Below are 13,001 nucleotides of genomic sequence, written 5' to 3'. Positions count from 1 at the left end.
TTTCATACAACCTATGCATATCCTCCCATCAACTTGAATCCTTTTAAATTACATCTAATACTATATAAGTAGTTGTTATGCTGTATTCAAGGAAAAGGTCTCTACATGTTCCATACAGGTGCAGTTTTTTTCCTCAGATATTTATTTTCAGTCTGCGGTTGGTTGAATCCATAGGTACGGAACCCACGGTATGGAAGACTAATTGCACTTGATTGCTCTTATTGGGTTAATATTTTATTATATGATGTACATTTTATTTATCCATGTATCATTTAGTGAACATTTGGATTTGCTGTTTTTCCTTCAAGAGTAATGCTATGAACATATTCATGTACAGGTTTTATATGAACATTTTAAAAAATTCTCTTGGTTATATGGTTAAGAGGGAAATTACTAACTCATATGGTAACTGTATTTTTGCCATTTTAAGGAGCTGCCAAATTGTTTTCTGCAGTGGCTACACTATTTTATATTCCCACAAGCAATATATGAATATTTGGTTTTTCCACATCTTTGCTAACACTTGCTGTTGTCTGCCTTGTTCATTATAGTCATGCTAGCTGTAATAGTAAGTAGTATTATGGGAGCTAGTGATTTTGGATATTTTTGATATGCTTATTGACTATTTTTATACATTCTTGGAGGAAAATCTATTTACATATATTCTTTGCCCATTAAAAAATAGTGGTGATGCATTCCTGTAATTCCTGCTAAGGTAGGAGAATCTCAAATTCAAAGCCAGCTTTCAGCAACTTAGGCCCTAAACAACTTAGTGAGACCCCTGTTCAAAATTAAAAGGAGTGGGATGTAGCTTAATGGTTAAGTGCTCCTGGGTTCAATTCCTAGTACCACACCAAAAAAATAAAAAAGTGTTGCCTTTTTATTGTAAATTCTTCACATATTCAGATCAAGTCCTTTATCAGATATATAATTTGGAATTTTTTTTCTCCCATTCTGCATTATAGTCTATCTTGGAGAATATTTCATTTGCATTTGAGAAGAATGTGTATTCTGCTCTCATTACTGGAGTGTTTTGTACATAATTGCTAAGTATTGTTGTTTTATAATATTGTTCAAATCTTTTGCTGCTGCTTTTTTCTTTTCTTTATTTTAATTTTTTTTGGTACCAGGGGTTGAACCCAGAGGCACTTATTTAACCGTTGAGCCATGTCCTCAGCCCTTTTTATTTTTTATTTTGAGACAACGTCTTGGTAAGTTGCTAAGGCTGGCCTTGAACTTTGAATCCTTCTGCCCCAGCCTCCCAAATTGCTGAGATTACAGGCATGTGCCACCATGCTTGCCTCTTCTGCTTCCTTTTTGATCTTCTATCTGTTTTTTCTCTTCATAATTAAAGTGGAAGTACTGTTGTCTATTTTTTTCTTTCAATTCTGTTTTAGCTTTATGTATTTGGGGGCTATATTTTAGATGCTTATATATTTTTGATTGTATCTTGGTGAATTAATTTTTTTGTCATTATAAAACATTCTATATTTGGCAACAGTTTCTGTCCTATAGCCTTGTTTGCCTGGGATTATTATAGCCACTCCAACCCTTTTTTTAATTAGTGTTTGCGTGGAATATCTTTTTCCTCCTTTTGCTTTAAATCTATTTGTGAGTTAGAATCTAAAGTGTATCTCTTGAAGACAGCATATAGTTGGTTCATGTGTTCTAATCTTTTCTGCCAATGTTAAGTGGACATTTTTAATTTTGTTTAAGTTGTAGGTGGACACAGTACTTTTACTTTATTTGTATGTGGTGCTGAGGATCAAACCCAGTGCCTCACACATGTTAGGGAGCTCTAGTGCTGAGCTAGAACCCCAGCCACTGGATGTTCATATTTAATGCAAATGCTGATGAGGGAGAACTTACATCATTCTGTTTGTTTCTATATGTCTTTTTCTTCTTCCTCACTTCCTCCATTACTGCCTTTTGTATTGAGTAGGTGTTTTTCAGATGTGCCATTTCAAGTCCCTTGTTTCTTTTATTTTAAAATTTACATTTATTTTCTTAGTGTTTACCATGGAAATTACAACTAACAATCTACTTTGTGTTTATACCAACTTAATTTCAATAGTATTAAGTTGTTCCTCTATAACTTTATCTCCCTTACACTTTGTGCTGTTACTGTCATATAGACAGTATACAATATTGCATGCCCTTCAACAGATTTATAATTTAGAAGCAAACATGTTTCCAGTATTATTACCATTTCTTTCAGTTCTCAAAATGGTCTATCCAGATTTTTTTTTCCCCTTCCCTTTTCCTATATGGTTCCCTGAAGAAGAGGAGGTAATTGAGTCTGCTGCACCAACCTGGTTCTTTCCCTCATATTTAGGGACCTCAATCCTTATACTGTAAACTTAAAAGTGAAGGCTAGGAACAGTGTCACACGCTGAAATCCCAGCTACTCTAGAGACTGAGGCAAGTTTGAGGCCATCCTGGGTAACTTAGCAAGACCCTGTCTCAAAAAATAAAAAGAATTGGTGATATGTATTTCTGTTTAAAAGTACTTGCCCAGCATGTGTGAAGCCTTGGGTTCAGTCATCAGTACCGCAGAAAAAGAAAATGATTTTTACTGTTAAAAGGAGGATAATTTTCTTAAGTGCAACAATAAATGTTTATGCTGCTAACTGGGGGTGGGGAGGAGTTAATACCCAAATAGACAAGTAAATTTGTGAATTAGTATCAAGTGAGAATCTGAAGCATTCAAAGATTTTTTTTTCCATTAAAGAACAAAACATCTTGGATATTAAAATTTTTTCGATTTGCCCTTTATTTAAAAAATTTATCATGAAGTACATACATATAAATATGTCTATAAAAATGCAGTTCAAATTTGAATATAATTCTTAATATTAAGAAATAGAAATTACTGTTTCAGAACCCTCTCTGTGACCACAATTTTATTTCCTTCCATTCTTTCCTACCCAACACATCTACTATTGATGAGTTTTGTCTTAAATTTTTTTTTTTACTTTTCTGAAAGTAATTTTACCTTATGTGTCTTATATTCTTAAACATTGCATTGTATGGGCTGGGATTGTGGCTCAGCAGTAGAGCGCCTGTCTAGCACGTGCGAGGCCCTGGGTTCGATTCTCAGCACCACGTAAAAATAAATAAACAAAATTAAGGTATTGTGTCCAACTACTTCTAAAAAATAAATATTTAAAAAAAAAAACATTGCATTGTTTTTTTTTGCCTGATTTTGAACTTCATGTAGGTTGAATCATAATCTTATTTCGAGTCTTGCCCATTGCTTTTCTTTTGAGAATCAGCTATGATGATGCTTGTAGAAATTGTTTATTCAGTATATTCCTGTGTGGTTTTCCAGATCTTTAGGGAATACCAAAACACGTCCATTTTATTGTTGATATATGATACATCTTTTTTGTTCCCAGGTTGTAACTATTAAGACAATTATGCTTTGAATATGTTTATGTTGCTCAAAAACTAATGTTAAATTTATCAGGTTTTTTTAATATTTATTTTTTTTAGTTGTAGTTGGACACAATATCTTTATACTTGTTTATTATTTATTTATTTATTATGTGGTGCTGAGGATGGAACCCAGGGCCTCACACGTGCTAGGTGAGTGTTCTACCACCACCACAATCCCAGCCCTATTAGTTTTTTTTTTTTTCCCCAATGTTTTTCTTGTGTAATACTTTTTGAGTTTTAGTTAACAAATGTTTTCCTATGTTGAGGTTAAGAACTTATGGTCCTATATTGTTTTTGTAAAAATGGGTAGTTTTGCCTTTCACATTTAAGACTAGTTACTTTCTATGAAGGGTGAAATAGAGATAGTTTTATTTATTTTTTATTATTTATCTATTATTAAATGGATTGACTGATCATGCACCATTATTGAGTAATGTTGTTTGTTCTCATTCTCCTTCTGTCAGAAATCCTGTATTTTTTAGTGAGGACTTCCCCTAATGCTGATATCTTGTATAATTATATTGTCAAACCCAGAAACTGACTGGCACAATATTAGACTTCAGATCTTACTCAGATTTCACCAGTGTTTGTAAGTGCTTATTCTTTTTTCAGTGTATCATTCCATGGCATTAATCACATGGATTTATATTCATGTAAATAACATCTTACATTCCTGGATTTGGTTTGCTGCTGTTTTGCTGTTTTGTTTAGATTTTTAGCTTCTTTTTTTTTTTTTTTTTTTTTTATGTTTTTAAGTTTTTGGTGGATCTTTGTTTTGTTCATTTATCTGTATCTGGTGCTGAGAATCAAACCCAGTGCCTCACACTGAAGGCAAGCACTCTACCACTGAGCCACAACCCTGGCCCTGATTTTTAGTTTCTTAATGAGTGAAATTGACTTATTTATTTATATTTTTGACCTGTAGTGTTTTCATCTGATTAATCCTAGTCTCATATAATGAACTGTGGAATGTTGCCCACTTTTTTTTTTTTAATCTTCTGAAGAGTTTATGTAAAAGTAGAGTGAGCTGTTTCCTATATAGTTTGGTAGGAGTCTTCTGTGTAGTTGAATTGGCATGCTATTTTCTTCATGTGAAGATATTTTTGAATAAACTTAGCTTATTTAATGGTTACTGGTCTAGTCAGGTTTTCTATTTCTTTTTGAGCCAATTTCTATAGGAATTTATTAATTTTATTTAAGTTTTCAATTTTCTATGTAGTTTTGTACAATATTCTCTTATTTCTTTATTTACATAATCTGGTAAAAGCAAGTAATTCATCCCTAAGCATATATCTTATTTAGATGTAATTGTGAAGCTTAAATACTCTTTACTTTATCTTTCTACTCTTAATTTCTAAAACGGAAATAACTAATTTTTCTGCAACCATAACTGAAGCAACTGAAGTTCTGTTTGTGCCCATCTTTTTTTTTTTTCCCTGAAGGATGAGTTTTGACACATGCATCCATGAAACTAACACTACAGTCAATATTCAGTGTATTTCATTTAAATTCCTCTCACTATGAACTTTTTTTAAATTTTTAAGTCATTTGCATTTTTTCTGTAAATTTCATGTCCTATCTAAAACAGAGCAGTTAGCCTTTTCTATTTTTCAGAAGCTTTTTATATGTAGTAGGGATATGAACTCTATGAATATAAGTTGCATGTGTATTTTCAACTTGTCACTTATTATTTGCTTTTGGTATTTTTTGCTGTGTATAAGATTTTTATACGAAAAAAATGCATCCATCTTTTTTTTTAAATGATTTCTGAATTTTAATGGTTAGAATGGTTTTCTTTGCTGCTACATTTTAAGGGAATTCAATTTGGTTGCTTCTAACACTTGTAAGGTTTAATTTTCCTGTACTGTATTTGAATTTCAGATGCATTTAGAATTTTTTTGATAGAAGGCATAAGTAATGATAGCTGATTGTGTTTTTCCAGATGGCTTTTCAGTTAGCTCCATTCTTTAAGGAACTTGTTTGTACTAATCCAACTGAATATCCACAACGAAAAAGAGTGATATTGGACATCTATCTCACACCATATAAAAATTAACCCCAATAGATAGTAGACCTAAGTTTAATAGCTAGAACTATATTAAAGGAAAGCATGGGGTAAATCTTTTTGACCAGCATTTTTTAGATATGACACTAAAGCATGTGACAAAAGCAAAAAGAGATAATTTGAATTCACTAAATATCAAAACATTTGTATTTCAAAAGATTACATTCAAAAGATTACAATCAAGAAAGTGAAAAGACAGCCTATAGAATTGGAACATTTTTTCAGTTCCATATAGTGACTTTTTTCCCCTAAACTTTCTATACCTTTAGATTAGGTTTTAGAGCTTCAAGCCTTTCTAATCAATGATCACTTATCCATTCACTGCCTTCAAAAATTTTCCTTTCTTTTCCTTTTTTTGTTTCTTATAAATGACAGTGATTTTGTGTCCTTATACTATACTATCACTTTAGAGCAGTCTTATGAGAAAGTAGAAGTAAAACTTATGTGTTCAGTATTTAGTGTTTAATCCTTTATGAAAGTTTTTTTTTTTTTAGATTTTTTTTTTTAATACCTTATTTTGTTTATTTAGTTTTTTGTAGGTGGTGCTGGGGATTGAACCCAGTGCCTGATGCATGCTAGGCAAGCACTCTACCACTGAGCCACAACCCCAGCCCTGAATGTCTTCTCTTTGGAAAGTGTAGTCATTATCTCTTCTAATATTGCACCATTTTCATGTTCTCTGTTTTGCCTCCTGAAATTTCTGTTAAATAAGTATAGGTTGCAGCTTTCAATCTCTGTGTTTCTTTTATGTTTACTATGTCTTTATTACTTTCTTGGTGATTTTCCTAATATCTGCTAATCAATTTTTCTGTGATGCTCTAGTCAACAGTGTCCCTTTGAACATTTATTTTACTGACTCATTTAATTTCTCATCTTTTAGAGTCTACTGTTCTTTTTCATAATTTCCTTTCCTGTTTCATTGATTCTATACCTTCTCTGTGTCTTTCAGAACGTTTAATATAGTTGCATTTCTTTTTAGATTGTTGTCCTTTCTGCTTCCTTAGTTATAAGTGCTCTTGGTTTGTTGGTTGTCTTAGAGTCAGACTTCTTTTTTATATATGCCTTTATTTTATTTATTTATTTATTTTATGTGGTGCTGAGAATCAAACCCAAGGCCTTGCACATGCTAGGCGAGCGCTCTACTGCTTAGCCACAACCCAACCCCTGTGCCAGACTTCTTTATGTGCTTCATTTCTCTGAGTTCAGCAGGTTTGTTTTCTTTCCTTCTTGCCTATACGGTAGTTTTTAAATTTCCTCAGCTTCACTTTTTGAGACCCTGTTGTAGGATCTTTCATAGAAATTGCTTTAGTTCTTGAGACAGAACGTGGTGGTCTCATGGTTGTTTGCACAGAGACTTATGAGTATTCCCTTCATTTCACTGCAAGGTTTCTTCTCATATGAAACTCTAGACTTGTGAAGAGAGCTTTCTCAGCTTCTGTTCATATCTAAAATATCCCTGATTTTATGTAGTAGCCTAACTTTTTTTTTTTTAAATATAATGTTTTAGTTGTAGATGGACTCAATACCTTTGAGTATGTATGTATGTGGTGCTGAGGATCGAACCCCGTACCTCACATGTGCCAGGCAAGTGCTCTACCACTGAGCCACAACCCCAACCCCTGTAGTAGTCTAAACTCTTGTTCACTGCCTCACACATGGTATCTTGGGTTTCATTTCACCCAAGGAATCGGATTTTTTTTTAACCCCAGTGTCTATTTCTACTCTTAACTCCTCAAGTATCTCCTGGCTTAAGGTTCAGTGCCCTGCTAAGGATTCATCATTGTTATGGAAAGGGCTAAATGCTCTACTTTGTTGCTCTTAATTACCATATTCATTCATACAAGGTGTACTTTTCTTCCTCCTTTCAGCCCATGGTTTAAATACATCTTACTTTCAGTAATTGAAACATACTTTAAGTTGCAATAAATTATCACTTGAATTTATTATGTCCAATATCATTTCCCCTTTCTCTAAATGTACAGTGAGGAATGAGAGAATTTTTCATTGTTTTAATTTTCGATTTCAAGGTTGAACTAGATGGAAGAAGAAAGTGGGGAAAGACTTATTTGAATGATGCTATTGTAATCCAGCAGCGTGTCATGACGTGTGCTAGTGTCCACTGTGTGTGTGTGTGTGTGTGTTGTGGGGGGAGGTACTGGAGATTGAACTCAGGGGTGCCCTACCATTGAACTACATCCCCAGCCCTTTTTCTTTTTTATTTTGAGATAGGGTCCTCGAACAGCCCAGGCTGCCTCGAATTTGCCATGCTCCTTCCTTAACCTCCCAAGTTGCTGGGATTACAGGCATGCAACACCACACCCAGCTGTGCATTCTGTCTTGTGCTACTTCACCTTAGCTTGTTCTCATAGGACCTGTCACTTCCTCAGCATAGGCAAAGTGCTTCATGTTTCATCTCTGCAGCATCTTTCTTCTCTCTCCTTTTTCCTGGTTTAGCTCCTGCCCACCAGTACCTTTTTACATTCAAGTCATCTGACCTTGGTACATTTTAGTGTTCCATTGAATGGGCTTAAAGTTGGACTTAACTCTGGCCCAAGGGAAGCACATGCATTCTTTTTTTTTCTCCCAAATTTTTATTTTGGGAAACTTCAAACTTACAAATAAATAAATAAATAAATAAATAATGGTGGATATGAATACATAACGTGTCCTTCCTTACATTTGCCAAATGTTAAAAAAAAATTGTATTGGCTGAACTATTTGAGAATCATAATGAAGACATTGTTACTTCATCTCTAAATACTTTCATATAAAATTTCCAAAAACCAAAGATATTCTAGTACATAACACATTTTGTTACACATAAAATTTATCATTGATCTAATGTTTAGTCTATCTTCAGATTTTGCCAACTGGTTCAGTAAATGCACTTTATAGTTGTTTTTTTTACTCTTTATCTAAGTACCAATCAAGATTTCAATTAGTTTTTTGTGTAACTTTAATCAGGAATAGTCCCCAGCCTTTGAATAATTTTTTTGCCTTTTATAATTTTGGGCTTTTAAGAAAAGAGCCTTTGCCAATTCTTTTGCAAGATATCTCTCAACAGATTTGTCTGATTTCTCATGATTAAGTTAAGGTTGGACATTTTTTTTTTTTAAGATGATATTCACCAGACTTCCCTGTAAAAGTACTTTTCCCCTTTGTAATCTGTGGAGTGTCATTTTGATACTGAGTGGTTTTCCCATTCCTCCCAAATCTTTGATCCTGTTTTTAGTACTCACTGATGATTTTTGCCTTGAATCCATTATTTTTTTAAATTTTTTTTTGTCGTAGTTGGACACAGTACCTTTATTTTATTCATTTATTTTATGTGGTGCTGAAGATCAAACCCAGCATCTTGCGGGTGCTAAGCGAGTGCTCTACCACTGAGCTACAACCCCAGCCCCTTGAATCCGTTATTATTAATTCACTATTGTAATATGGTGATTTTCTAATTCTGTCTTCTTAAATATATGAGTTGCTTTTCTAATGTCCAAAAGAGCTTTTCTTTCTCCTAACCTTTAAAAGAAATAATTTGCTAACAGCATTAATTACATTTATAGATTTTTTTCTGCAATGCATTATCATTTACTCCTGTTTTTATTCTTTGTGCCACTTGGCCTGTGCAATCTTTGCTATGCCAAGCATTGAGAATGCAGCTTGTCCAACTTGTCTTTTCTTCAGGTTGGTTCAATTCAACTTACTGGTTTGGACCACTGTCCTGAAGGAAGCACTTCACTACATGGGAAGTATATTTAAATATGCACCCAAACTTGCAGATTCAGGCATGAGATTTTCATTAGAACTCTCTCTCTACCACCCAACATAGACCTAGGAGTTTCTGGTGCTTGGCATTTCACCACCACAGAGATGCCATTCTCCTTGGAGCCTCTGTTTACTTGATATGATTTTACAAGGTCCCACTCTCCTTGTAAAGTGGAGGAGAAAAGTCAAAGTACCCTCTAGCCCTTTGAATTTCCTTGCAGAATGTCTTTTTTGGGATTTCTTATGACTTGAATGATGTGTACTTTCAGGTTCTCTAAGTAGGCTCTGATCTTTAGAATGAGGGATATATTCGTTTGGTAGGACTGCTGTGAACAGGGTCCACAAACTGGGTCACTTAACAAAATTTTCTTTTCACATTTTAAAAAGTTGTAAGTTTGAGATCAAGGTGTTAGTAGGGTTGCTTCTTCTGAGGGCTGTCAGAAAGAATCTGTTCCATGCCTCTTGGCTAGTTTCTTGTGGTTTACTGGCAATCTTTGGTGTCTCTTGGCTTGTAGATGCTTCATCCCAACTTCTGCCTTCATCTTCACATGGCATTTCTCTGCGTGAGAAATGTATCCCACTCTAGAATGAACTTATCAACTTAGCTAATTATATTTGTTAGCGAGCCCATCAAATAAGGCCATATTTTGAGGTATTAGGAGTTAGAACTTAACCATTTGAATTTTCAACTGGGGCTACGATTTAACCCATACACTGTTTTTACATTTTTCACTTACTTTCTGATTTATAAAATTTTTGTCTTATTTTTTAGTATGATATGTAATTTAAAAAAAATTTTTTTTCTGTCATGTGTCCACATTAGGTCCACAGGAGATGACCTCCTTCCAGTTCTCACATCCTTTTGTCCAAAATATTGGTATCTCTGTTTTTTAAAATGTTGACAATGTAAAAAATAGATCAGTTAGAACATACAATGAACACTAATATATGCTCATTGTTCCACTTTAACAAATTCAGTACCCTGTCATCTGTTTGATCTCCTCTCTCCATCACTACTAACACCTGTGACCTGATTCATATTTAGTGTGGATAACAGTTGGACCAGTAGGAGATGGAATGAAGAGTGAACTAATGAGCTGGTTTTACATGAATAAATTTTTATAGTGTTAAAGATGGAATGTGTCAGGAGTACACAGGAGTACTCCAATGGTTTCTAAATGTTTTAGCCAAGAAATCTTGTGGATTAAATGTACGTCACAAATTCAAGTAAAAGCATATGAAAGAAACCAGTGTAGGGAGACCAAAACTCTACCACCACCCACTTCCCTACCTCTACCTTTACACATTTTGAGAACAAGGTAAAGTAACTTGTTGAAAATTATACAACTGATCACAGAGATCCCATCTGTGATAGAGCCAGGTGATACATGCCTATAAACTCCACCTACTTAGAAGGTTGAGGCACTAGGATCTCAAGTATGAGGCCAGTCTTGGCAACATAGTGATATCCATCAAAAACAAAAAATTTGTCAGGAATGGGAATTTGGCTCAGTGGGAAAGTACCTGCCTAGCTTGTGTGAGTCCCTGATTTTGATCCCCAGTACCCCCTGCCCATACACCAAGGGAAAAAAAATGTGTTAACATAGATTATATTGGCTAATAGATTTCTAAATTTAGAATTTATTATTTATTTATTTATTTTAGAGTACCAGGATTGAACTCAGGGCCACTCAACCACTGAGCCACATCCCCACCCTATTTTGAGCTACATTCCCAGTCCCCTTTAATGTGAGATGGGATCTCAGTTGCCAAGGCTGGCCTCCAACTTGTAGTTCTGCCTAAGCCTCCTGAGGAGCTGGGATTATAGACATGTGCCATTGAGCCTGGCTGTGCACGTGTTTTTGCATTGATATAAGTTATATCTCTTGGACAAAATTCTAGGAGGAAAATTGATGGGCTGTATTGTAAATTTGTTATTAATTTTTCAGGAAATGGACAAACTGTTTCCCAGAGTGGAAATGCATGAGGGTTACCTCATTTCCACATCCTCGCCAACACTTAATGTCTTTTTGTTTTGTAACCATTAAAGTGGGCATATTGTGGTTTTGATTCATATTTTCCTGAGGGAAAATAATGTTGAGTATTAACTATTTGAATATTTTTTTCTGGAGAAGTGTTTGTTCAGACATTTTGCCAATTTTTATATGGGTTGTCTTATTGTTTTAAGAGTTCTTTGTATGTTTTAGATACAAGCTCCTTCTCAGATACATGATTTTCAAAACTTTTCTCCTAATCTGTAGTTTCTATTCATTTTCACACATGGCTTTCTGAAGCTCAAACATTTTAATATATGATAAACTCCAATGTATGAAATTTTTCTTTTGTGGATCAGACCTTTGGTGTTATATCTGGGATATTATACCCAATGATGGCCATAAAGATTTTTTTCTCCTGTGTGGTTTATTTTAAAGTTTTAATTTTAGCTCTTAAATAGGGACTTAGGTTTCTTGTCCATTTTGATTTAATTTTTGTGAATAGTGTGAAGTAGAGTTAAAATTCAAAATTTTTGCATTTTGATTGTCCTGGCACAATTTGTTGAAAAGACTTATCTTTTCTCCCACTGATTTATCTTGCCAAAGTCAGCTATAAATAGAAGAAAATCTGTACTCTCAATCTGGTCTGTTGATTTACCTGCCTATCTTCATGCCAATCCCACAAAATCTTGAATACTGTTTGCTGTCTAGAGAGTTTTGAAATTGGATAATGTACATTCTTAAATTTTATTCTTTTTTGAAGTTGTTTTGGCTATTCTAGCTCCTTTTAATTTACATATGAATTTTAGGATTGACTGAATTTTACAAAAAAAATCTGCTGGAATTTTGATAATGTATCGAATATACAGATCAGTTAGGGGAAAACTGCCATCTTGACAACATTAAGTGTTTCCATGCATGTCAGATGTCCTTCTTTTTACTTAGATTTCCTTTAATTTGTTAGTTTTCAGTGTACAAGCCTTGTACATTTATCTGTGTTTTCCCTTTTTACTCTGAATACCTTTGATGTACATTTTCTCTCCCCCCCCCGCCTTTTTGCACTATTAGAACCTCTAGTACAATGTTGACTTAAAATGACAAAAGTGAACTTACTTCTTATGAGAGAAAGCATTTGTCTTTCTTTTTGGGGGGGCTACCGGGGATTGAACTCAGGGGCACTCAACCACTGAGCCACATTTCCAGCCCTGTTTTGTATTTTATTTAGGGACAGGATCTCGCTGAGTTGTTTAGTGCCTCAGCCTCCCGAGCAGCTGGGATTACAGATGTGGGCCACTGCGCCCAGCAGAATTTGTCTTATATCATTAACTGTGATGTTAGGTTTTGGTTTATTTGGCTTGTTTGTGGAGTTCTGCTTTGTGTTTTGTTTCTGGGTAAATGCCCTTAATTTGATTGAGGACATCCTTTTTCTGCCTCTTTGAATTCTTGGTAATCTTTGAGTGGAAGCCTGATATTGTGCATTTTATTTTATTGGCTGCTACATATTTTTCTAAATCATCTTGAGGTTTGTTTTGAGATGTGGTTGAGGTACTTGAAAAGTTTGACCCTTCCAGTTCTCACTTATATTTATTTTGGTGAGTTTGTTGCAGTGCTTGTCTGGGTTAATATCTTTCTACTACAGAGGAGAGAGTGCTCTGTGAATTACATGTTTTCACAGCTCCGTGGAAATGTGAGTGCCACAAATTCCACCTAATGCATGGAAGAAGTTCCTTTCCAGGCCTTGG

The 13,001-nt window shown here is 34.4% G+C and overlaps 1 protein-coding gene across 3 annotated transcripts in view; it reads left to right on the top strand.

Annotated features, from left to right (window-relative positions):
* Positions 1-13,001, top strand: part of Epb41l5 (erythrocyte membrane protein band 4.1 like 5) — a 111,476-nt gene that overhangs the window by 65,899 nt on the left and 32,576 nt on the right. The window lies entirely within an intron of this gene.

Source organism: Marmota monax, unplaced genomic scaffold, assembly GCF_021218885.2.
Source record: "Marmota monax isolate L192 unplaced genomic scaffold, Marmota_monax_Labrador192_F-V1.1 WCK01_AAM20220418_F8-fsc00121, whole genome shotgun sequence".
NCBI classification, from domain to species: Eukaryota; Metazoa; Chordata; class Mammalia; order Rodentia; family Sciuridae; genus Marmota; species Marmota monax.
This window is presented reverse-complemented; position numbering and strand designations above follow the sequence as displayed.